The sequence below is a fragment of the Gossypium hirsutum genome, chromosome A12 (genome assembly GCF_007990345.1).
Source record: "Gossypium hirsutum isolate 1008001.06 chromosome A12, Gossypium_hirsutum_v2.1, whole genome shotgun sequence".
NCBI classification, from domain to species: Eukaryota; Viridiplantae; Streptophyta; class Magnoliopsida; order Malvales; family Malvaceae; genus Gossypium; species Gossypium hirsutum.
Window position 1 is genome coordinate 90774497 of NC_053435.1, and position 24795 is coordinate 90799291.

Below are 24795 nucleotides of genomic sequence, written 5' to 3' on the forward strand. Positions count from 1 at the left end.
CTAGTCCCGTTTTTAATTATTTTTATATTTTCGGGATCGTTGTTGCTTAATCTATCTAATGAGGGGGCTATTTTGCAAAACCATTGAATAGTTTGATATTTTCCATTGATGAGAATAATAGGGTTTTGAAGTTTAATGGAAGAATATGAGTCCTTGTTGATAGTTAACACTTTTTGTTAAGTGAATTTTTGTAAAATTGACAATTAAGGGCTAAATTGATAAATGTGAAAAATTTGTGGTTAAAATGTCAAATAAATGAAATGTGTGGGCTGCTAGAGACACTAGTGATATTCTTCTATAGTATAATTTTACTCAATTTCATGAATTTGCATTTTTATGATATAGGGACTAAATTGTAAAGAAGTTGAAATATTAGGGGCAAAACTATAATTTTTCCATAAAGTGAATTATGGACTGTTTTGATACCATGAACATTTGGCTAAGCTTAATTATGGTTAAAATGGTTAATTTGCATGTTTTGAGCTCAGAGACTAAAATGGATAAAAGTAAAACTTTAGGGATAATTTTGTAAAAATGACAAAAATGACCAAATTGTATGAAATGAGGTGTTTTACTGTCTAAATTAATATACTAAATGAAATTGTTAATTTAGATCAAGATCGGGTAGAAAATCGAGGAAAATGAGAAAATTACCAAAATACCCCTGAACTTTGGTATCTCTACAATTTAGCCAGGTAAGTTCGTATGCAATAAGCATTGTTAAATTTATGTTTCTAATGCTTTGATATCGTATAAATTGTATATACGTGAATATTTTAATGTCTGACGACATATCGACAAAATGTGACACTTAGTGTGCGGGGCAATCAAATATGGTACTCAGTGTACGAAATATTGAGAATGGCACTTAATGTGCGAGATATTGAGAATGACACTTAGTGTGCAAAATATTGAATGATTAAATAGAGCAAAGTGAATAGGTATACATGCTATATTATATGAATTGTTTATGAGACGACTTTATAATGGTGTTATATCCGGGCTAAGTCCCGAAGGCATTCGTGTTGGTGTTATATCCGGGCTAAGTCCTCAAGGCATTCATGTTGGTGTTATATCCGGGCTAAGTCCCGAAGGCATTCGTGCTGGTGTTATATCCGGGCTAAAGTCCTGCAGGCTTTGTGCTGGTATTATATCCGGGCTTAAAGTTCCGCATGCTTTGTGGTGGTGATTGGATTTGGGTTTTAAACCTAGCAGACTTAATGCCGATGATTGGAGTAAGATTATGATTTCGAATGTTCATAGTAAACTACCATTGAATATGTTCAATGCATTAAGTTGGTCAGGTATGTATTATATACTTTTATATGTTAGATTGATCGGAATTGAATCATGAATGCGAAATGAGAAGTATATGTGAAAATCTCATATGTGTATGTGTGTATTCGGTTATGGTGAAAGGTTACATGAGATTGATTTGGTGATATACATGTTAAATAATATGAATTCAAAGAATGTGTAATAAATCTGCTTGGGACAGCAGCAGTAACGTGATTTCGGAAAATCACCATAAATTGTGGGAGTTGAGTTAGAGGCTGAATAAATTATGTCATGAAATCTTAATGAGTATAGTTTCTTATAAAAGAAACCGTGTAAGCAAAAGAATTGCAAATAATGAGATATTTGAAGTGGCATGGAACAGAGTCAAAATGACTTCGAGGTCCCCTGTTCTGTTTTCAGAAAATCATTATAAATGGTACAAAAATGGTTATAAGATAAAATTTATATTCTTAGACTCCTTAATGAGTCTAGTTTCAAATTAAATAAATGATAACATATTTTGAATTCTGTATAATGAGAAATTTGATTTGTAGTGAAGAGTGGTCAGAATAGTCAAATAGTGAAATAGGGGAAAACTTCAAGAAAAATCTGGTATTGATTGATCAAACTAAAAATTCTGAAAATTTGATGGATGGAAGATATATGAGTCTATTTTCAGGGAAAATTAACGGCACTTGATTTTGAGTTTCTTAGCTCCAGTTATAAATAATTTAGTTACTGTTGCTCAGGAAGACAACTTGTAGTGAATTTGTGATTTTGTTGCAAACATGGTTAAAACTTGTTAATAAGATGCTTTTCGAGTTCTTATGATCTTATTTTTTATTTCAATATTTGGTTTTAATTCAGTTCAGATTCAAGTGAGGTTAATTTGCTACATATGCATTATGTTCATGGATACTTGGCCAAAATGGAAATTATCTAGGAATGATTTCTTGAAAATTTGAATAATCGATCTATAAGTAAATTAATTGTTTGCATTGCTTAAAACTTACTAAGCATTGAAGCTTACTCCGTGTTCTCTTTTCCATTTCTTATAGGTTTATACTTTAGCTCGAGTTGGAAGGGTCGGAGATATCATCACACTATCGAGTCATTATGTGAGTTGAGAAGATTGTATATCATCATGGTTTAAGGCATGTATAGGATAGACTATAGGTAGAATGATATTTCAACTTGTATACATTATAGCCATGTGAAGATGGCTTGCTCATTTTGTTTAGAGAAGCCTTATAATTGAACTAATGTGGTGAAATGTTTTAGTTATAACTTGATAGTATTTAAATTGTTATTAGATATTTGGTTATGTTTTGATAGTGAGTCATTTTGGAAATTTATAAGAGCTCCTATGGAAAATCAATGAGACATGTTTACATTGTTGATAATTTATGTCTGGTAAGTATCTTTGACCTTATAGAAGTTTTGTTCAGTCAAGTAATACCTCATAACCTTATTCCGGCGACGGATACGGGTTAGGAGTGTTACAACACGCCTGTGTGCCACACATGGCCAATAGACACGCCCATGTGTCTAAGTCATGTAACTCACTGACTTATTTTAACTAAGCTTTAACAGACACACGATCGAATCACACGCCCATGTGCTCAACCGTGTGGACGAGAAATAGGCTTGTTTTAAGCTACTTTTCCTCACCCAAACATCAATCACCTAAGCTCACATATATCACCTTACTTTAATTCAATTTGGCAATCAAAACAACCATTTCAAATACATATTATAAGCCATTACAAAACCAAACATTTATATACTCAAATCAATTCCATTTATGCATTCAACCATATACCAAACTAATATAATTCATTAGCCAATATACACATATAACCTATTCAATAATTCAACCTTAAACATCCAAGTACCAACTATTATTCAAACAGTTTTGATTCAAATTTTTATCACATATCCAAACCATTTGCATATCCTCATTCCATCAACTACTTACCAAAACATGCCATATCTAGTACACATAAACATAACCCAATATTTAACCAAGTTAAGCCAAATAACATGGCTTAAACACATCAATACATATAGCTTTAATAGCTAAAATAACTTATACCTCTCATATAATCAACTAGCCTATACATGCCATATTACCAATTTCAAAGAGTTTAAAATTATCAAATCAACTCTTGGATAGTGTGATGAAATCTTGGATGACTTTCAACCCGACCAAGCTTTCAAATCACCGTAAAATATAGAAAATAAGCAGAGTAAGCTGATAAGCTTAGTAAGCTTGTATGACTAGTATGTAATATATACAATTTAACAATTAATTCACAATTAGATAAGTGATAAACCGTAATTTATACATATTTTTACCCCATGTTTAACGCATTTTATGGATGATTTCCTATTAGAATTGGTGAATTCGATGCTCTTAATGCTTTAATTTCACGTTTTATACTTAGAAGAGCATAGGAGAGTGAAAGGAACGAGAAACAAGCCAAAACCAGGGAAAATAGGCCAAAGTACGAAATCAACACGGCCTGGACCTCCTCACACGGGCAGACCACATGGCCGTGTCAATTTTGTAGGCTCGAGCACGGCCTGAAGTAATCGCACACGGGGTGTGTTACACGGGCGTGTCCCTGCCGAGCCCAAGTTGAGTCCAACTTGGAAAAGGCTAATTTTGAGGGCTTTTAGGCATTCCAAAGCCTATAAATACACCCTAGAGGAGGAAGAAAAGTGGGGCACAGAATAGGGATAAGGAATTACTCCAAGGAAGCCGATTGATCCATCTCGGAAGCCGGATTCGCTACCAAGACTGAAGATCTCTTCTGAATTTCTCCTTCAGGAGTTTTGGGTTTTCTTTATGTTTTGTATTCTTTATTATTCTAAGATGTTTTCCTTTTTAGTTATGAACTAAATCCCCTAAATACCTAAGGGGAATGAAGCCTAAGATGAATCTTGTTATTGTTTTCTGAATTGTATGATAAATATTTAACTTGTTCTTAATTATGTGTTTTTAATTCTTGTTTTGATATCCCAGGATATTGATTCAAGATAATCTCTTATTCAAAAGAGGAATAGACCCTGTCTAAGAGTACATTTGTCATAATTAAGCGGAGTTGATTGCGCGCCTAGACATAGGGTGACAAGATTTTGCCGGATTAGGGTGAAATCTAATAAGGGGATCCATAGATCGAGTTAATGCAACCCTAGGGTGTTAATTAGAGAAATGTCTCAATTATTCAAACTAGGGATTAGACATTATTAGTCTTGAATAGGGATAATAACATAACTTAGGGATCTCTACGGAACAAGTTAAATGAATAAATCGTCCGATTCGGAGCCAGAATAACAAGTACAGTCTAGGTGGATTTTTCCTTAGGTATTGTCTTAGTTCAATCGATTTTCCAAAAATCAATTCCCCAATTCTATTCTCTGTGAATTCTTAGTTTAGATAATTAGTTAGTTAAAACAAAAACCTCTTTATTCTTGGGCTAGATAATAAAAAGACAGTTATTACTAGTAGTTTTATTTCCCTTGGGTTCGACAATCCGGTCTTGCTAAAACTATACTACTCTTCGATAGGTACACTTGCCTACATCGCGATAATAGTTAGTTTCAAGAACGATTAATTATAAATATTTAAAACCTGTCATGAAATAACACGATCAATAAGCATGAATACATATAAATCAGCTCCATCGAAATTAACACGTATTACAATAACAACCTGGTAGTTCCTGTATGTGTTCATCAGTTTTCACTTATTTAATATATGAAATTATTAAATATTACTTACTTGTCGAGTGTGTCACGTATACCTGAACTGATTCATATCATCATTTCAATTCTTGTACCATTATCATGTGTGTTGAACCATGGAAATAACATTGAATATTCTGTATCTTGCACACAAATGGGCATATAAGTGGTTAAACCACTTATATCTCGATTCACATATAACATTTGTTTGTACATCATTATAACCTATATTACCATTTCAATACAATCCAACCAAATTTGCCCAATGCATAAGAATATAAAATCATCAATAGAATAGTATCATTATATCGATGTAATCATCAAGTCACCATAGGTGAAAACAATAAATATTCAATCTCAAGTACATATAACTTCATTCCATATTTAATTCATCAAATAGCATCAATACCATGTAATTCACATACCATACATAACACCAATGTCACTTATAATTCGTAACTTATCCATATAAATAGTATTTAAGCCCATTGAACCTATTAGAACTTCAAAGGATAGTCGAGTGAACAATGTCAGTAATTTGTCAATTCATCATCATACATGCTCTTTCAAGTCATGGTCGGTAAGCTGCTCCTGAGCTGATAAATAGTAAGCTCTATTAAGCTGAAAACGATAAGCTCCAATGAGCTGAAACAGTAAGCTCATACGAGCTGTGGTGAGTTCGCAACAAATGTAGGAGTTCGACCAATACAATAATCCCAGTAATATGTCACTCGTATCCAATGAATTCATATAGGTCAAACGGGGCTCAGTAACGAATAAAACATATCATCAAAGCATTCATATTTTAAGTATTTCAATTATATACATTCATTTCAACAAATACAAGTATAGGAAAGTTTAATTCTAATTATACGAACTTACCCCGAGTTGCTCGAATAGAACTATTAGCTATTCGTCTACTTTATTTTTCCCCAATCTAGTTCCGGTAATTGCTTATTTTGATCTAAATATAACCTCCAAATTATTCAATTTAACATATAATACATATTTTGGGAAAATTATGCTTTTGCCCTTAATACTTTTTATTTTTACAATTTAGTCCCTAATCTCGTAAAACGAAATTCATTCAATTTTGGCCAAACCCAAGCCAAGCCGAATTTAATACATCTTTATAGCAGCCCATATTTTCATTTATTCACACATCTAACCATGAATTTTACACTTTTCTCAATTTAGTCCTTAATTGTCATTTTTGTCAAAAATCACTTTATAAAACTTGTTAATCTAGCTTCAAACATTAATAATCTATCATAAAACATCTAAACAACCAAGCATTCAACAACAACATCATTTAAAATCTATAGCAGTTTCAAAAACGAAGGTACGGGTTAGCTAGATTAAGCTGCAACGAGCTAAAAACGTAGAAATCATTAAAAACCGAGCAAAAACCACTCACCAATTAATCTTCAAAGCTTGGCCGAATGTAGCTTCATCCATAGATTTTTAATTCATGCATTTTCAACGGAGAAATAGATGGAAGATGATGATATTTGGTTTTGGTTTATTTTATTATTAACATTTTAACCATTTTACCATTTTAACCTTTAATAATATCATAAATTTTAACAATACCAAGCCATAGAATTCCACTATCAAAACTTATGGGATAGTTACAACTTAAGGACTCCGACTATTTAATTTCATAGCCATTTAATACCTTTAACTTATAGAATTCAACTTTTACACTTTACACGATTTAGTCCTTTTTACCAAATTGACTACTCAAACGGTAAAATTTCTTTACGAAATTTTCACACGAACACTCTACCATACTGTAAACCTTAATAAAATAAATATTTTGACTTTGAATTGTGGTCCCAAAACCACTGTTTCGATTAACACTAAAAAGGGCTGTTACAATTCTCCCCCTTATGGATTTTCATCCCCGAAAATCTTACTAGAATACAGATCTAAGTATTATTTTGTTTTCATAGACTTTTCAGATTTTCACGTAATCCTGTGTCGATACAAAGAGAAAATTTTTAGTAATGCTATTCTCTTGTTTTTCAGCTTTTGATCTCTCGAGTTAAGATCTTGATCCGCTCTTCACTATACTATTTATATATGAGTATATCTCAATATCGGTTGGAGAATTTATATGCAAAAGATCTTATCTGCACCATTGTAACATAGATATATGAAACATTGGCTTTATTTTCTCATTAATCTCATACGGCCTTATGTATCGCGGACCTAACTTCTCTTTACAGTTAAATTGAGTAATTTTGTTTCCCCGGCAATACTTTCTCAAAACTTAATCCTTTAACTACAACTCAATGTTTTTACATTTCAAGTTCGCATCAATTTTTTGTTGATTTGAAATCACTTTCTAACGATTATGAATTACTTTCACTAGCTCTTCAATCTCTCTGATTAGAACAACCCAGTGGATTTTTCTCTCACAAAGCTCTATCCCGTACAACGAAGTTTGGTAATTGCAATTATACAATACTTTATACAATGCCATCTTTATACTAATCTGATAACCATTATGATACGGAAACTCAGCCAACAGTAAATGTCTTTCTCAGTTGCTTTCAAATTCTAAAACACAGTAACAAAACATATTTCTGAGAATCTGAATCACTTTCTCCGATTAACCATCAGTTTGAGGATGAAATGTGGTATTAGAACTCAACCTCGTACCTAGAACTTACTGTAATTTTTTACTGAATCACAATATAATACTCGAGTTCCCAAAATAATGGAGACTGACACGCCATATAATCTGAAAATCTCTAAAATGAACAACTCAACAAGTCTATCAAAAGAGAAATCTCTACGTATAGAAATAAATATGCAGACTTTTTAAATATTCAACAGTAATCCATATAATATCTTTCTTTTTTGGTGATAAGAAAAATCCCAATACGGAATCCATTATAATATTATTTTATTTTTTACTCAGATATCATCTCAGACTGTAACAGTCCCGAAGGTACATAACAATCAGTTTAGCTTGCTGATACTTTAAACTTCTAAGCGTAGAGTCAGAAATGTCTCGTTTCATACCTGTCTATTGATACAATAATTTCAGATCATTAATCATCTTGTTTTTCCTGAAGAAAACAGGCAAACTACTACTGTGACCTTCGTGTATCAATTGCTGTAAAATCTCTGGATTTCTCGGTACTCAAACTCTGTCTCAGAACAACAAGTAATCATTGGTTCTAATCTGAAACTTTGAATCAGAAGACGTCTCCCATTGTACTCTTTTAGCTTGCAATTCACTGCCTTATTTCCAAGTCCCACAGACTTGCTAAATAACATCAATTTAGCTTTTTAACTTAGCTAAAATCGAACCACTTTCTGATAAATTAATTGCATACTCATTACTCATAAAGCAAATAAAGATTTTCTGCTCCTAGTATCTATGACTACAATCACTTTCCCTGGATGATAATCAATTGCTAATCCATAATCCTTCCACAGTTAATAATTTTATTAACAAGTATCGAACCATTCAAAATTCACAAATGCAATAACTTTATCCATTAGAAAAACTTTGATTTTTAATATCATTTCTGAATTAGATCTGATCCGATATTTATAATTCTGTATCATGTCTTCAATAATATGAATTCTTCATTCAGACTGTCCGTCTATTCACCTGTGAGCGTATAAGATTTATTTTTCAAACCTACGAATAAACTCAAGTACACAAACAATTACCTTTCAAGTGAATAACTTAATCAGATTAAACAAATGAGTCGATCTCTACTGCCAATAATGCAGTGTGAAACAAAAGTGAAAATCAAATATAGTTCCAATAACAACCAGTGCAAAATCACAACCTCTACAAATCCAGAATTTATATAACAACGTTACTATGATCAAAGTAGAAATTATAATCGAAGGGAATATCATTATATCCATTCAATAAATATCTTTCATAGATAACCATATAGAATCAAAGTAGAAATTATAATCGAAGGGAATATCATTATATCCATTCAATAAATATCTTTCATAGATAACCATATAGAATCATAAGAAAACTGAGATACTGAAATCCCAAATATAATACTATATTGAACTTTTTGAGAAAGCACCCATATCAGACGATTAATATCTCGATGATGTCTTAGAGGAAATCCAGAAGTAAAGCATCACTCTTATGCACTGGAATCAACAGTAACTGAAGCAATATAATCTTCATGTATACTCAACAGAACAATAATCAGTAGAAACAAAATACGAACATGATATGGATTTTACCGTCGACCTTCTATCGTCACAATGTAATAGAATACCAGAGAAAGATAGAATAATGCCGATCATAACCCAAATAAACCAACAATGCTTTCCTTTTTTTCAAAAAAAACCCTAATTTCTATTTTCTTTTTGCTGAAATCACCAATTGCCGCCACAAAAAGATTTCCGAAGCACCAACGTTGTTGCCACACATCGCTGTTGTCATCACTGCGCACCGTCGTTGCTGTTGCACGCTATCGTTGTAGCCGCACCATCCTTGCTGTAGCAAGATTTTTGTCGTAGCAAGTCCTTATCCACCTTGCCAATTTCTCTTTTCCCACTTGTGTAGAAAATTTTCCAAATTCTCAAGAAAAGATACCATGTCTCACAAAAGAACCAGATCTTCAAAGACTTCTCCTGAAAACCCGATTTTGATTGATGAATAAGTGAAAGAGTGTAACACCCCTAACCCGTATCCATCGCTGGAGTAGGGTTACGAGGTATTACCGATCAATACTCATCATTTAACATACATAACTCATACATTTATGCATTCATACTCAAATACCATTTAATCACAAACACATTGTCCTTTATAAGGGCCTACGAGGCCTTCAACATGCTTTAGAAGTGGTTCAGGACTAAATCGATAACATATGAAAATTTTGGAAACTTAGAAAAATCTCAACCATACAAGGGTCACACACCCATGTGAACAGGCCATGTGCCTCACACGGCTCCAGATATGCCCGTGTCTCAGGCCATGTGGAAACAGGGCATACATACTGACTTGTATCACACGATCGAGGATACGCCCGTATGCCAGGCCATGTGAAAACTGGAGGGTATACTGACTTGGCCACACGGCCGACCACATGCCCGTGTGTCTTGACCGTGTGACTCACTAACTTGATATTTAAGCATCATCAAGGGACACACGGCCATATACCATGACCATGTGTCGCATACGGCTGAGATACACGCCCGTGTCTCTGCCTGTGTAGACAAAAATAGGCCATTTGCAAGGCCAATTTGCCACCCCAACTTCAATGTACCTACATAAGGAAAAATGTACAATTTCCATACACAAAGAGGCAGCCACAATCAATCCCAATTCATGCACAATTCATGCTATACAAATACAACCATTTCACTTACTCAAATATCTACCAAAATAAACCATCTCACAAGGTATTATAAACATCTTACAAAAGTCATTAATGACCATTTCTAATAGCCAAACACATATCAATATTAACATCATTTAAAAGCCAAATCTCATGGCTATAATCACAACCAAAATACCACATCTAGCCTATACATGCCATATACCATAAATGTATAATTCAAAAGTACCAACTTAGATGTTTGATAGTGCGATGATGTTCCCGACGACTCCCAGATCTGAGCTAGCCTTGATTCACTATAAAACATAGAAAACTAACACGAAGTAAGCTTCATAGCTTAGTAAGCTCGTATTTGAATAACTTAATTCATCGAATAAATGCAAATCAACCAATTACATATGACAAAACCATATACATATTAACTACAAACCTTTCTCATATCTCAAAACATGATCAAATACAAACTCATTAAACTTTCACTATTTAATACTTGAATAGGTTTTGGCATACCTGTATCGCCTCGTACAAGCCTCTTTCTCAACCACATCATTAGTTTACCTGTTGAACCATTCGAAATAGAAATCGGATACTTAAAAGTCTCGTATGATAAGTACCTATACCATGGCTTGTAGCAAAATCAAGGTAACTTATCCGAAGAACTATTATCATGGCCCGAAGCCAAATCATTCGATATGCATGGCCTGAAACCAAATCGATAAAATACGCACCCGAAGTGCTAATATCATGGCCCGAAGCCAACTCAATGTATCACTTACTAACTTGTCAATAGTATCCAAAACTATTCTTAAGATTCAACCGGGCTTTCACACTTTTCGTTTCTATCATCGAATGCATTCGTAAAGTCGTTTTCACAATTCATACATTATCTATAATCTCGTTTTAACAATTTATGCAATATTAAAGCATTTTAACATACATTTATAATGTAATCATCACAAAAGAACTTACCTCGTATTCGAAATTGACGGATCGGGTTGACTACTCGATAACCTTGCTTTTCCCCCGATCTAAATCCAAATTCTTGCTTTCTTGATCTATATGAATTCAAAATTAACTTATTTATTCATCTACTCATTCAATTAATCCAAAAATACACATTTGGGCATTTTTACACGTTAGCCCCTAAACTTTCGCATTTAATCAATTGAGTCCCTATTTCATAAATACACAAAATTCACACAATTCAACAAAACCCATGCTTGACTAAATTATATATAGGTCCCTAGTAGCCCAAATCTTTCATTTATTTCACATTTTAACCACACAATTTGCACATTTCATAATTTAATCCCTATTATGCATTTTCATCAAAAACCACTTAACAAAACATGTAAAACTATCATCAAGCTTTCATATTTCAACATTAAACATTAAAGAACACATAGATTCAACAATGAAAATTCTCAAAATCTTTAACAGTTTTGAAATTAAAAGTACGGGCTATAACACCCCAAACCCATATCCGTCGCCGGAATAAGGTTACGAGGTATTACCAGAAATCACACACAATTCACATTCATTCATACATTCATAATCCAAATATATTCATATCAATCAAATTGTCCCTTGTAAGGTCCTACGTGACCTTAAAACATGCTTATGTAACACCCCTAACCCGTATCAATTGCCGGACTAGGGTTAAAGGTATTACCGGACAAATCAGAACATTTTACAAACAATTCAATAACATCATCCGCAAACATAGTCAAACATCATTATAGAGTCCCTTATATAGGTCATCGAGATAGTCAAACATCATTATAGAGTCCCTTATATAGGTCATCGAGACCTTAATCATACTTTAGAAAGGGGTCGAGACTAAATCGAGCTCATACAAATTTTTTTGAAAACTAAACATTTTTCGAAGTTACAGAGGTCACATGTGCCTCACACGGCTTTAGACATGCCCGTGTATCTAGGCTGTGTCAAAATAGGGCATACATACTGACTTGTCCACAAGGCCACAAGACATGCTCGTGTGTCAGGCCGTGTGAAAATTTGGGAGGCTACTGACTTGGATCACACGGCCAGTTACACGTCTGTGTGTCTAGCCCATGGTCGAAACTGACTTGGCCACACGGCCTAGCACACGCCCGTGTGTGCGACCGTGTGGTCTACTCAGGCTCATTTTGAAATGGCCCTTGAGCAACACGGTTGAGACACACGCCCGTGTCCCTGCCCATGTGGGCAAAAATAGGCCATTTACAAGGCCAAATTGCCATCCATTAAGGGTCCTCCCTACAACATCAAAACCACATCATTTTATACCAAATTCTCAACCATTTTACAATCAAAACATTCATCATTTATACCAAATCATTATCAATATATTTCATGCTTGAAACACATACCAAATCATATCATTCCATAAGTAAAAAACATACCAAATTATATGATTTATAAACTTAATATCCATCATTCAATCTCATATTATAATCTTACCTTTTCTCCAAATAAGCACAATTCAAAAACTTACCAATTTGACCAATTTCTTTGGCTATTCATGAACACACCAAACATACCACAATTTCATCACATATCATATACCAAAACTCATACATATACACCACCAAAACCAAGCCAAATCACATGGCTAGATATGTACACTTCACAAAACATATCCAAATACTTCTAGCCTGTACATGCCATACTTTAATATATACATTTTCAAAAGGTACCAAAATATAGTTTGATAGTTTGGTGACGATCCTCGACGATCCCCAAGCTCCCGATAGCTACGATATCTACAAAATAATACAAACACACACAAAGTAAGCTTCCAAAAGCTTAGTAAGCCATATACAAATAAACTTATCAACTTAAGCATATAAAAATCATAAAATACATATATTTCATGACCAAGATATTAACATATACCAAATAGTTCACATACAATTCACATATTTCCAATCCATTTGCTCATATAACATGTTTTCTCATAATTATACCATATATTCACAAAAGTACATGTACTTACCTTTCATTATCAACATAGTATACAATTCAAACGTACCTGTATAGAATATGCATTTCACATAATCATTCGTAACTTGGAATGCCTGTTGAACCATTCGGAATCATAAGGATACGCGGATAACTCAAAAAGCTCTTACAATGCCAACGTCCCAGACGTGGTCTTACACGTAATCAAATATCGATGCCACAGTCCCAGATAGGGTCTTACACGAAATCAAGTACGATGCCAACGTCCCAGACGTGGTCTTACACGTAAATCATAAGTCGATGCCAATGTCCCAGACATGGTCTTACACGAAAACACATATCGGATCCTATGTCATGACATATGAATCCTAACTATTCCTATGGTTCATACGGGGCTTTTCGGATGTCGAAACTTTCTTGATACTTTCTCGAATATCTCATATTCAGCTCTCATATTATCATTCATCAATATACAATGTCATATATACATTAATAAATCAATTCAAACAAATTTATTTGTATATCGACTTACCTCGTACGGATTCGGATAGACGGAATCAGCTATTCGACCACTTTCGACTTTCCACGATCAAATTCCGTTTTCTTTAATTCTTGATCTATTTAAATTCAAATTTAACTCTTTTATTCACCAAATCACTCAAATCAATCCACAAACACACATTTAGGGCATTTTACATATTAGCCCTCACATTTTCACATTTTGACAATTTAGTCCCTAATCACAAAAATCACAAAAGTCACAAAATTTGCATATACCCAAGTTAGGCCGAATTCTCATAGCTTTCATATAAGCCCATATGTTTCATTTATTTCACATTTTAGTCCCTCAACTTACAAATTTCACAATTTAGTCTAAATTACTCAAATTCTTCAAAAATTCAAAGACAAAACTTAGTAATCTAACACATATCTTCAATTTACTAACATCAAACTTCATAAAGCTCATAGTTTCATCAATGTCATAACTCAAAATCACAAAAAAACCAAAAATTTAGAAATGGGCTTGATAGTATACAAAGCAACGATCACAAAAACATAGAATTTATCAAAAATGAACAAAATCCATACCTTAATCACAAATTCTCTTAGCCGAACCCTAGCTTGAATTTTTATTTTCTTTTCCTTTGTATTCTCGGCAAAGCTAAGCATAAAATGGCTTTATTTTCATTTTTTTCATTTAATTAACATAAATTCACCTTTACCATTTTGGCCTTAATGAAATAACATTAAAATTTCTTTAACTATAGGCATTTATGTCCATCCATTATTCAAATGGTCTATTCACAACATAAGGACCTCTCATTTACAAAGACATAACAAATAGGCACACTTAGCAATTAGTAAGCCACTTTTACATTTTATGCGATTAGGTCCTTTTATCAAATTAAGCACACAAACGATTAAATTTTCATACGAAACTTCCACACATGCTAATTCACATATTATAAGCACATAAAATATATTTAAAATATTTTTCTGGCTTAGATTTGTGGTCCCAAAACCACTATTTCGGCTAGGGTCTAAACCGAATTGTTATAGCTTAAAAGTGGTTCGGGACTAAACCAATAACATTCAAAAACTTTGGGAAACATAGAAAATTTTTAAAGATATAAGGGTCACACGCCCGTGTGAACAGGCCGTATGCCTCACACAGTTACTAGACACACCCGTGTCACAGACTGTGTAAAAATAGGGCATACATACTGATTGCACCACACGGCCGAGGACACGCCTGTGTGCCAGACCATGTGAAATCTAAGGGGGGTTACTGACTTGGGTCACATGGTTGACCACACGCCCATGTGCCAGCCTGTGTGCCATACACGGCCAATAAACATACCTATGTGTCTAGGCCGTGTCAAAACTGCAGGGTATACTAATTTTAATTCAAAGGGTACCCCAGGGGACACACGGCTGTGTAACATGACCGTGTGTCACACATCGCTAAGACACACGCCCGTATCTCTACCTGTGTGGAAAAAAAATAGGCCATTTGAAAAGCCAATTTGCCACCCAACTCTCAAGTACACAAAGCAACCCAAATGATACCATTTTAGTACATCTTTAAGCAACTAAAAACATGCCAATTCATACTCATATCATGCCATCTATTCATAGCCATTCAACCTCTCAATTAAATATTCAAAACATACCAAAACAATGTACCATAATCATCACAATTTATCTCATTTCCAAATATATTAACTCATCAACCTATCATCCATTTCAAGTCACTTAATATACCATATGGTCATCTTAAAATCAAGCCATAATATGCCAACTTCCCAACATTATTACCACAATTAATAACCAATCAAAAGAACAACAATTCCAAACAAGCCAACACTTAAAACATATTATACATCTCATATATCATTTATCAAGCATATAATTCAAGCCAACTTAAATGACAATATACTAACATTTACAAGCCAAATCACATGGCTAAAATCACAACTCAAAATATAACAAAATGACACCAGCCTATACATGCCATATACCATAAATTCAAAGCTTCCAAAAATACCAACAAGATGATCGATAGTGCGATGATGTTTCCTGACGATCCCCAAGTCCAAGCTAGCTTCGATGATCTATAAAAACATGGAAAGAACACATAAAGTAAGCTTTAAGAGCTTAGTAAGCCATACACAAATAAATCATTTTATGAATCAATATCATTACCATCAATTAAGCAAGATATGAATAAGCACAATTAAATACACATTCAAGATCACAAACCTTTCTATTAATCAATTTATACTTCTCAAAAATACTAATTCATCAATTTCCTTCTCTTTTCAAGGCTCATATGGATTTCGTACATACCTGAATTACTTAGCTCATTCACATATTCTTTCTTGACTTGACTTTACCCGTTGAACCGCTCGAAATCATTAAGGATACTCGAAAATCACATAAGCTCATACAATGCCATATCCCAGATATGGTCTTTCATGTTAATACATATCGATGCCGCTGTCCAAGATAGGGTCTTACACGAAATCGATTAACGATGCCAATGTCCCAGACATGGTCTTACATGTAATCACATCTCGATAACCTAATGTCATGTCATCTGTATCCTATACTATTCCTAAGGTTTTTTAGGACTTTCAGATGTTGAAACTCTGTCGATTCTTGCTCGTATGTGCTCATTCAACATTTATAACAATTCAATGGCAAGTAAACACATACAATTCAATTTAAAAGCATTCATTTGTATATGAACTTACCTCGTAGTCAGAATAAACGGACAGGTCGACTATTCGATAACTTTTGTTTTCCCCATATCTAAATCCTATTTCTTTCGTTCTTGATCTAAATATATATTCAAAATTAAACCTTTTATTCATCAACACATTCAATTTCATCCTCAAATACATATTCGGATATTTTTGCACTTTAGCCCCTAAAATTACACATTTATTCAATTTAGTCCATATTTCATAAATACACAAAATTCACAAAATTTGACAGAACTCATGCTTAGCCAAATTCTCTATAGGTCCCTAGCAGCCCATATTTTTCATTTATTTCACAATTGAACCCCTCAATTTTCACTTTTCTCAATATAATCCTATATTAGCATTTTCACTAAAAATCACTTTACAAAACATAGATATCTATCATCAAGCTTTAATCATTCATCATCAAACATTCAAAAACACACGAATTCATCAATGGAAACTTTCAAAATCACCAACAAATTCATAAATTAAGGTACAAGCTAGCTAGTACTCAAAGCAACGATCACAAAAACATAAAAATCATCAAAAATCGAGCAAAATACATACCTCAATTAAGCTTATCAATGGCCGAACCCTAGAACATGAAAAATGGCTTCTTTATTCTTTAATTTCGGCTAATTATGATCAAAGATGAAACAAAATTTGATTTTGTTTTAATTATAATAACTTAATAATCAAATTACCATTTTATCCATTAATTAAAACCACCAAAATTCATGATATAATGACCATTAATGTCCATTAACATTATCAATGAGCTAATAACATCATAAGGACCTCATAAATAACAAACCATAGCAAATAAACACTTTTAACTTATAGCATGCCACTTTTTCATTTTACGCAATTAAGTCTATTTTCTCAAATTGACCTATTAAACGATAAAATTAGCTCATGAAATTTTCACAAATATATAATCACATGCTGTAAACACTTAAAATAATATTAAAATAATTTTACAACTTTGTATTTATGGTTCTGAGACCTCTGTTCCGATTTATCTAAAACTTACAACTCTCCCCCCTTAGGGATTTTCGTCCCCGAAAATCTCACCAGTGAATAGGTTTGGATATTGCTTTCTTATAGCATCGTCAGGCTCCCACGTAGCTTCTTCAACCCCGTGTCGATTCCATAAGACTTTCACTAAAGAAATTTTTCTTATTTCTCAATTCTTTAACCTCACGATCTAAAATTCAGATCAATTCTTCTTCTTATGTCATATCAGGTTTAATCTGAGACGGAAAAATCATATGCGAGGGATCGAATTAGTATCATCAAAACATCGATATGTGAAATACGTTATGAATCTTTTCTAACTCAGGTGGCAACAACAATTTGTAAACAACCAAACCAATACGCTCAATAATCTCATACGACCCAATGAATCTCAGACTTCATTTACCTTTACGACCGAATCAGAGTATTTTCTTCCATGGAAATACTTTCAAAAATATTTTATCCCCGATCTAAAGCTCAATATCTTTCTGTTCCAAGTCTGCTATGATTTTTGACGATCTGACTCTACTTTCAGACTTTCACGAATCACTTTCTATTTAGTCTCTTTGATCAAATCGACCCCGTGTATCTTATTCTTACTAAGCTCAGTCCAATACAAAGGTTTTCGGCATTTGCGACCGTACAATGCTTCGTAAGGTGCCATTTTAATACTCGATTGAAAGCTATTATTATACGTAAATTTAATCTACAACACTTAGATTTAGACCCTATTCGAAATAGTGTTTCGGGACCACGAATCTGAGTCAGAAAAATATTTTAAAAATATTTTTTGTGCTTATTATTTCTAAATTTATATCTGTGAAATTTTCGTGTTTTAATTTTATCGTTTGAGTGCTCGATTTGATAAAAGGGCTTAATCGCGTAAAATGAAAATTTGATGTTTTAATATGTAGGGGCCGAATTGAACTTGTATTATTAATATAAAGCATTTATAATGAAATTAAACCATAATATATAGTGATGGACGGTTGTGGATAACCATTATAAAGATTTTATATTAAATTACAAAGGTTAATTTAGTAAAACATGTAAATAAATATGTATTAATAAAATATAAAATAAAACCAAGTGTTCATATATTCTTTGCATGACCAAAATTGAAGAAAAGAAAAAGAAATAAAGGCTTTAAAGGTTCTCCCATTAGCAAGCTTGATTCAAGGTGAGTTTTAGTTCGATTTTTGATAATTTTTACGTTTTTGAGATCGTTGCTATGTTATCTACAAATCCCATGTTTGAATTTTTGATTTTGATGAATATTTTGAGTTATGCCATTGATGAATATTTGAGTTTTGTGATGTTAGTTGATGAAATATGAAATATATGTTTTAGATTAACATGTTTTGTATTGGAATTTTTGATGATTTTGAGTAATTAGGACTAAATTACAAAAATAATAAATTGAGGGACTAAAATGTAAAATAAATGAAATGTATGGACTTGTATGAACATGGGTAGTATTCGGCCTAGGCATGGTATGTGCAAATTTTACATGTTTTGTGTTTTGTGTAATTTGGACTAAATTGTAAAAAATGTGAAATGTTAGGGTATTGGCATTGTATTTGATTCGTGTAAGACCCTATCTAGGACAATGGTATCGATATGAGATAGCATGTAAGACCACGTTTGGGATGTTGGCATTGTTCGATATATGTGATTATCTTAGCATCCTATTTAGTTCTGAATGGTTCAACGGGCAATATCAAGTTAAGATCGAATATGAAAATCAGGCTAAAATGTTAGGTATGTGCTAAGTTAGTTGATTTGAAAGATAAGGTAAGTATATACTTGAGATGAACAAATGAAATATGCATTATGAAAGTGAGAATTACATATGCTTATGAACTTATGTGTATTCGGCCAAGTTAATATGATTAAAATATTGTTCATGTGATGGTATATGAGTTTCAAGCATGAAAAATGTGTATTTGATTAAAGATTATTTGATTTGGTTTAGTTGATTATTATTTGCTTATGACTTACGAAGCTATGATAGCTTACTGTGTGTGTATATGTTTGCCTCTATTTTATAGATTTTGAGATCTAGTTACGAGCTCGGGGATCGTCTGCAAAGTCTATCACACTATCGACTATCTTCGGTATTTTATAAGCTGAATTTTTGAATCTATGGCATGTATAAGCTGGATTATATTTTGAAATGTTGGATTTTGGTTTAGAGTAGTCAGAGTAGTCAAACCCTATAATAGGGAAGACTTGAACTAATAAATTGTACTAATTGGCCCGACCAAAAATTCTAGAAACAAAAATTTTAGATGGATATATGAGTCTAGTTTCAGGAAAAATTTACGGAATCAGTTTTCGAGTTTTGGAACTCGAGATATGATTTTTAAAGTGACTGTGATGCAGTTAACCAGCTTGTCTGGAAATTTTAAAATGAACTGTGTAAATAAATAAAATAAGTCTGTTAACACCTCGTGTTCGACTCCGGCAACGGTCTCGGGTACGGGGTGTTACATGACCCCCCTCCGATGCCGCTCCGCCTGGTGGTGAATGGCAAGGGCAATAAAGTAGGCGAGGTCGAGTACATGCCCATTCTCCATGCTCCATGCTCCATAGAAAGTAGGCATCGTGAGTGTTGATGACGCCGGTGCTCTCTCGACGTCCTGTCAAAGTGTGTGCCAAGATGGCGTGTAGGTACCTCAAGGAGGGAGAGAGAGCTGATGCCTTGGAGCGGCTCGAGTCGTAGGTGGCTGAACCGGGGACTAAAGCATACCAGCATTTCGAGGGAGAGTGGTGGATGTGGTGACGGAGAGTGTCAAGGTTGTTCTCATCCATGAACTTTTCTATGTACAGGCCCAAAGCTATGCTGAACTTAGGCACACTCAACTGGCGGACTTAACCGCCAAGGCGGAACTGGACTATTCCAGGATCATCAAAGTTGGTCATGACGTCTTGAACATGGAATGTCGAGTAAAGTTCAAGTGTGAGCTCAAGGTACGTCGACTCAATGATCTCAAAGAAGAGGTCCCATGGATCGGTTGTCAAGGGTGCTCGTACATCGTTTAGCCAACTGGACTTGTTCTAGCACTGTCTAGTTAATGCAGCGGCCCACACCTTGAGGTCGGGCCCATAGGATTTGGAATAGTTCCTCCTGATTGCCTGGTGGAAATTGTAGGAAGGGGTGGCAAATTTCTACGGTAGGTCCCGAGGATGACACCCCCTTCAATTTTTTTGAAGCGGGGACGACAATCTTCTTTCCTCGTGAAGACGACACGGTAAACCTGCAAGCAAAACCGTTATTTCGTCGTGATGAATGTTCAAGGTAGGACAAAAACAAATTTAAAAAGGCAAAAGTCATGAATTAAAACTAATAATTTCAGTCACAACTACTAGCAAACTTAATAAAAAAACAATTAATTTTATGGTGTATCATTAGCATGATAATAGTATGAGTTTCATAAAAAAATGGCAAATAATTCCATGTAGCATATTTGATGGAAAATTTCAACCCAAAAGGTATGAGTATTTCTATTATCCTAACCATAAATATTCACTTTAAACTAGTCAAATGGAGTAGATAGATCATGCAATGAGTAAGAACTTCAACATGAAAAAGATGATAACTACTCTAGATACGAAATTTGAGTGGTAGAAAGATGAAAATAACATGAAAAATGAAGATTAATATGATAAATAGCATTAGAAATTAGTAAAATAAAAGAGAAAAGAGTAAACAAACGCTAGAAAGATGAGAATGGGCATCGAAAATGGAGTTGGAGGCGACGCACGAGCGTGGCAGGGAGGCTGTATGGACTTGCAGCGGTTAGGATTAGGGATTTTGGGTGAAGAAGATGATGAATAGTGAAGGGTATTTATAGATTTTGGGGCACACGGCCAGGGAACACGTCCGTGTTCCCCAATTTTTGCCCATGTGATTCGTGAATTTTGAATTTGGGCGTGTCTGACACTTTCCCCACGCCCGTGTACCTTGGGCGTGTTGGTGCACACGGCCGTATCGTACGGTCGTGTCTGTCTTTGTTTGCTTCTCCCACGTCTGTGTATGAAGGTCCACGCTCGTGTTGTTTTGGCAGGTTCGCCCAAAGTTGCTTGGCACGGGCGTGTCGCATGCCCATGTTAATTTGACAGGTTCGGCCATGGTTTCAAGGCACGGGCATGTCGCACGTCGGTGTTGTTTTGGCAGGTTCGCCCATGGCCATGTTGCACAGCCGTGGTGATTTATCGTAACCTATGTTGGGGAAAATCTTTGCCCTATTTCCACACGGTCCTAAGCACGCCCGGGTTCTAGGCCTTGTGGCTCTGAAAAGCCTGTGTTCAATAATTTTGTTAGTATGTTAGATTTTAAAAAGTAAAATTTAAAGAAAGTAATATTGTTAGTGCTCGGGTTGCTTCCCAAGAAGCGCTTATTTATAGTCTAAGCTCGACTTACCTCTCCATTGAATGGTCATGGTGGTTCGAGGAGTTTATACTCCTCATTCCTGCTGTGAATCTCATCAAAATAAGGTTTTAGGCGGGTATTGTTTACCTTAAAAGTGCCGAACTTGGGATGACTTACCTCGACTGTACCAAATGGGAAAATGCTAAGTACCGTAAGAGGAATTTCTTTTTTCGGTTTGGTAATGACAATGTAAGGATCTGCGGCATCTAATAAAACTTTATCTCCAACCTTAAGTTTATTTGGAAGGGTATTGAGCTTATTCTGGTGTAGTTTTAGTTTATCGTGTGTTCTCAGTTTATGTGTCTGCCATTCATCTAGCTCCTCGATTTGTAGCCTTCGTTTTTCATGAATAGGTTCTCTACTATTGCTTGAAAATGGCTCATGTACTTCCTTCAAACTCATTTCCTGTAAAGTAGGTTACACCATATTGTCATTTTAGTAGATTGGTTTAGACAATCAACTTCAATTTTCAATGTGTTGCCAGAATTGCGAGCTTTAAGGGTGATTGTTTTGTCTCCCACACGAAGTGTGAGCTCACCTGTGCCAACATCAATAATCGTTCTAGCAGTTGCTAAAAAGGGCCTTCCTAAAATCAAAGGATTGTTGCTATCCTTCTCTATGTCTAGAACAACGAAGTCAATAGGAAATATAAATTTATTGATTTTAAGTAGCACATCTTCAATAATACCCCTAGGAAATCTGATAGTTTTATCTGCTAATTGAATGTTCATCCTAGTCTGTTTGGGTTTCCCAAGACCTAGTTGTTTAAACATTTTGTAAGGCATGACGTTAATACTAGCCCCTAAATCAGCTAATGCATTATTAAATCTAAACTACCAATTAAGCAAGGAATTGTAAAACTCCCTGGATCTTTCAATTTGTTAGGTAGTGTATTCTATAGTATAGCTGAGCAAACTGTGTTTAGCTTCACATGCGAAGCCTCGTCCAACCTCCGCTTATTTGCTAAAAGCTCCTTTAAAAATTTCATTGCGTTTGGCATCTACGATAGAGCTTCAATAAACGGTAAATTAATATGTAATTTTTTTAAGAGTTTAAGGAATTTACCAAATTGTTCATCTGAGCAGTCTTTCCTTGTCGCATTAGGGTGTGGCACATGAGGTTTGTATTCTATACTTACTGATTTTTGCTCATTGTGGTCTACCTCACCTTTACCTTTGCTTATCTCAGTTTCTTGCCTTGGTTCTGGTTCAGGTGTGACTAACCCTTCCTCATCTTGACTAGTAATCACGTTGAGTTGCTCCCTTGGGTTAGATTCTATGTTGCTTGGCAAGCTACCTTGTGGTTGTTCATAAATCAAATTGGCAAGCTGTACAATCTGAGTTTCGATCCCTTGGATCGATGCTTGTTGATTTTTAAGTGCTGTCTTAGTATTTTGAAAATGAGTTTCAGACATCGAGATGAATTTGGTTAGCATTTCCTCAAGGTTCAGCTTCTTTTCTTGCTGGTAAGGTGGTTGTTGAAAACCCGGAGGATGTTGTGGCTTTTGATTTCCTTGACTGCCCCACGAGAAATTGCGATGGTTCCTCCAACCTGCATTATAAGTGTTACTATATAGGTTATTTTGGGATCTAGATTTATTGTTACCCATATATTGGACTTGTTCCTCCTCGATGCTAGGGTTGAAGAGTTGATATACTGTGCAGGCTCCTCCTCCATTCGAATCGCACCTCATCACTGGGTGTACCTGAGTAAAACCACACAAACCGTCAATCTTTTTATTTAAGAGTTCTACTTGGTTAGATAGTATAGTAACCGCGTCGAGGTTGAAAACACTGGCTGCTTTCGTCGGCTTTGTTCTCATAACTTTCCACTAATAGTTATTCAGTGACATCTCTTCAATAAATTCGTAAGCCGCCTCAGGGGGTCTTATTATTGATAGTTCCTCCAGCGGCTGCATCAATCATCTGCTGAGTCGAAGGATTCAGGCCATTATGGAATGCTTGAACCTGTAGCAAAACAATAACCCATGGTGAGGGCATCTTTTCAAGAGGTCCTTGTATCTCTCCCATGCATCGTAGAGTGTTTCTAAATCCATATGCACAAAAGAAGAGATATCATTACATAATTTGGTTGTTTTAGCCGGTGGAAAATATTTTAATAAAAAATTTTTGGTCATTTGTTCCCAAGTAGTGATTGACCCTCGAGGCAACGAGTTCAACCACTGTATAGCCTTATTCCTTAACGAAAAGGAAACAACCGAAGACGTATGGCATCATCAGAAACACCATTGATTTTAAATGTATTGTAAAATTCTAGGAAATTTTTCAAGTGAGTGTTTGGATCCTCGTCCTGCAAACCATCAAACTAAACAAACTGTTGTATCATTTGAATTGTGTTAGATTTCAGTTCAAAATTATTTGCATCAATAGCAGGTCTAACTATACTTGACTTCGTTCCTGTTAAATTAGGTTTAGCATAATCATACATAGTCCGCGGAGCAGGATTTTGATTAACAGCAATTGCAGGAGGTAGTGGATTTTCTTGGTTTTCAGTCATCTCCATGGTTGTGGTTGAAGTATCGTCCTCATGCTCGTTTTCTGTGTATCTTAAGCTTCGCCTAATTTCTCTTTGGTTTCTGCGAACTGTGCGATCAATTTCACTGTCAAAAAGTAATGGTCCTGACGGGTTTCTTCTAATCATAAACTATAGAAAACCAGCCATAAGAAAATAAATGAAGAATTAGAAAAGAAAATAAAATTTTAAATTGCAATAAAAGTAAAATGGCTAAAGTAATAAA

General features: G+C 34.5%; 1 non-coding gene across 1 annotated transcript; it reads left to right on the forward strand.

The window, feature by feature from the left end:
* Window positions 1-24019: 24019 nt before the first annotated feature.
* Window positions 24020-24126, forward strand: LOC121211795 (small nucleolar RNA R71). Its single transcript, XR_005907013.1, has one exon. It is a non-coding gene; the product is annotated as a small nucleolar RNA R71 (small nucleolar RNA).
* Window positions 24127-24795: the final 669 nt, after the last annotated feature.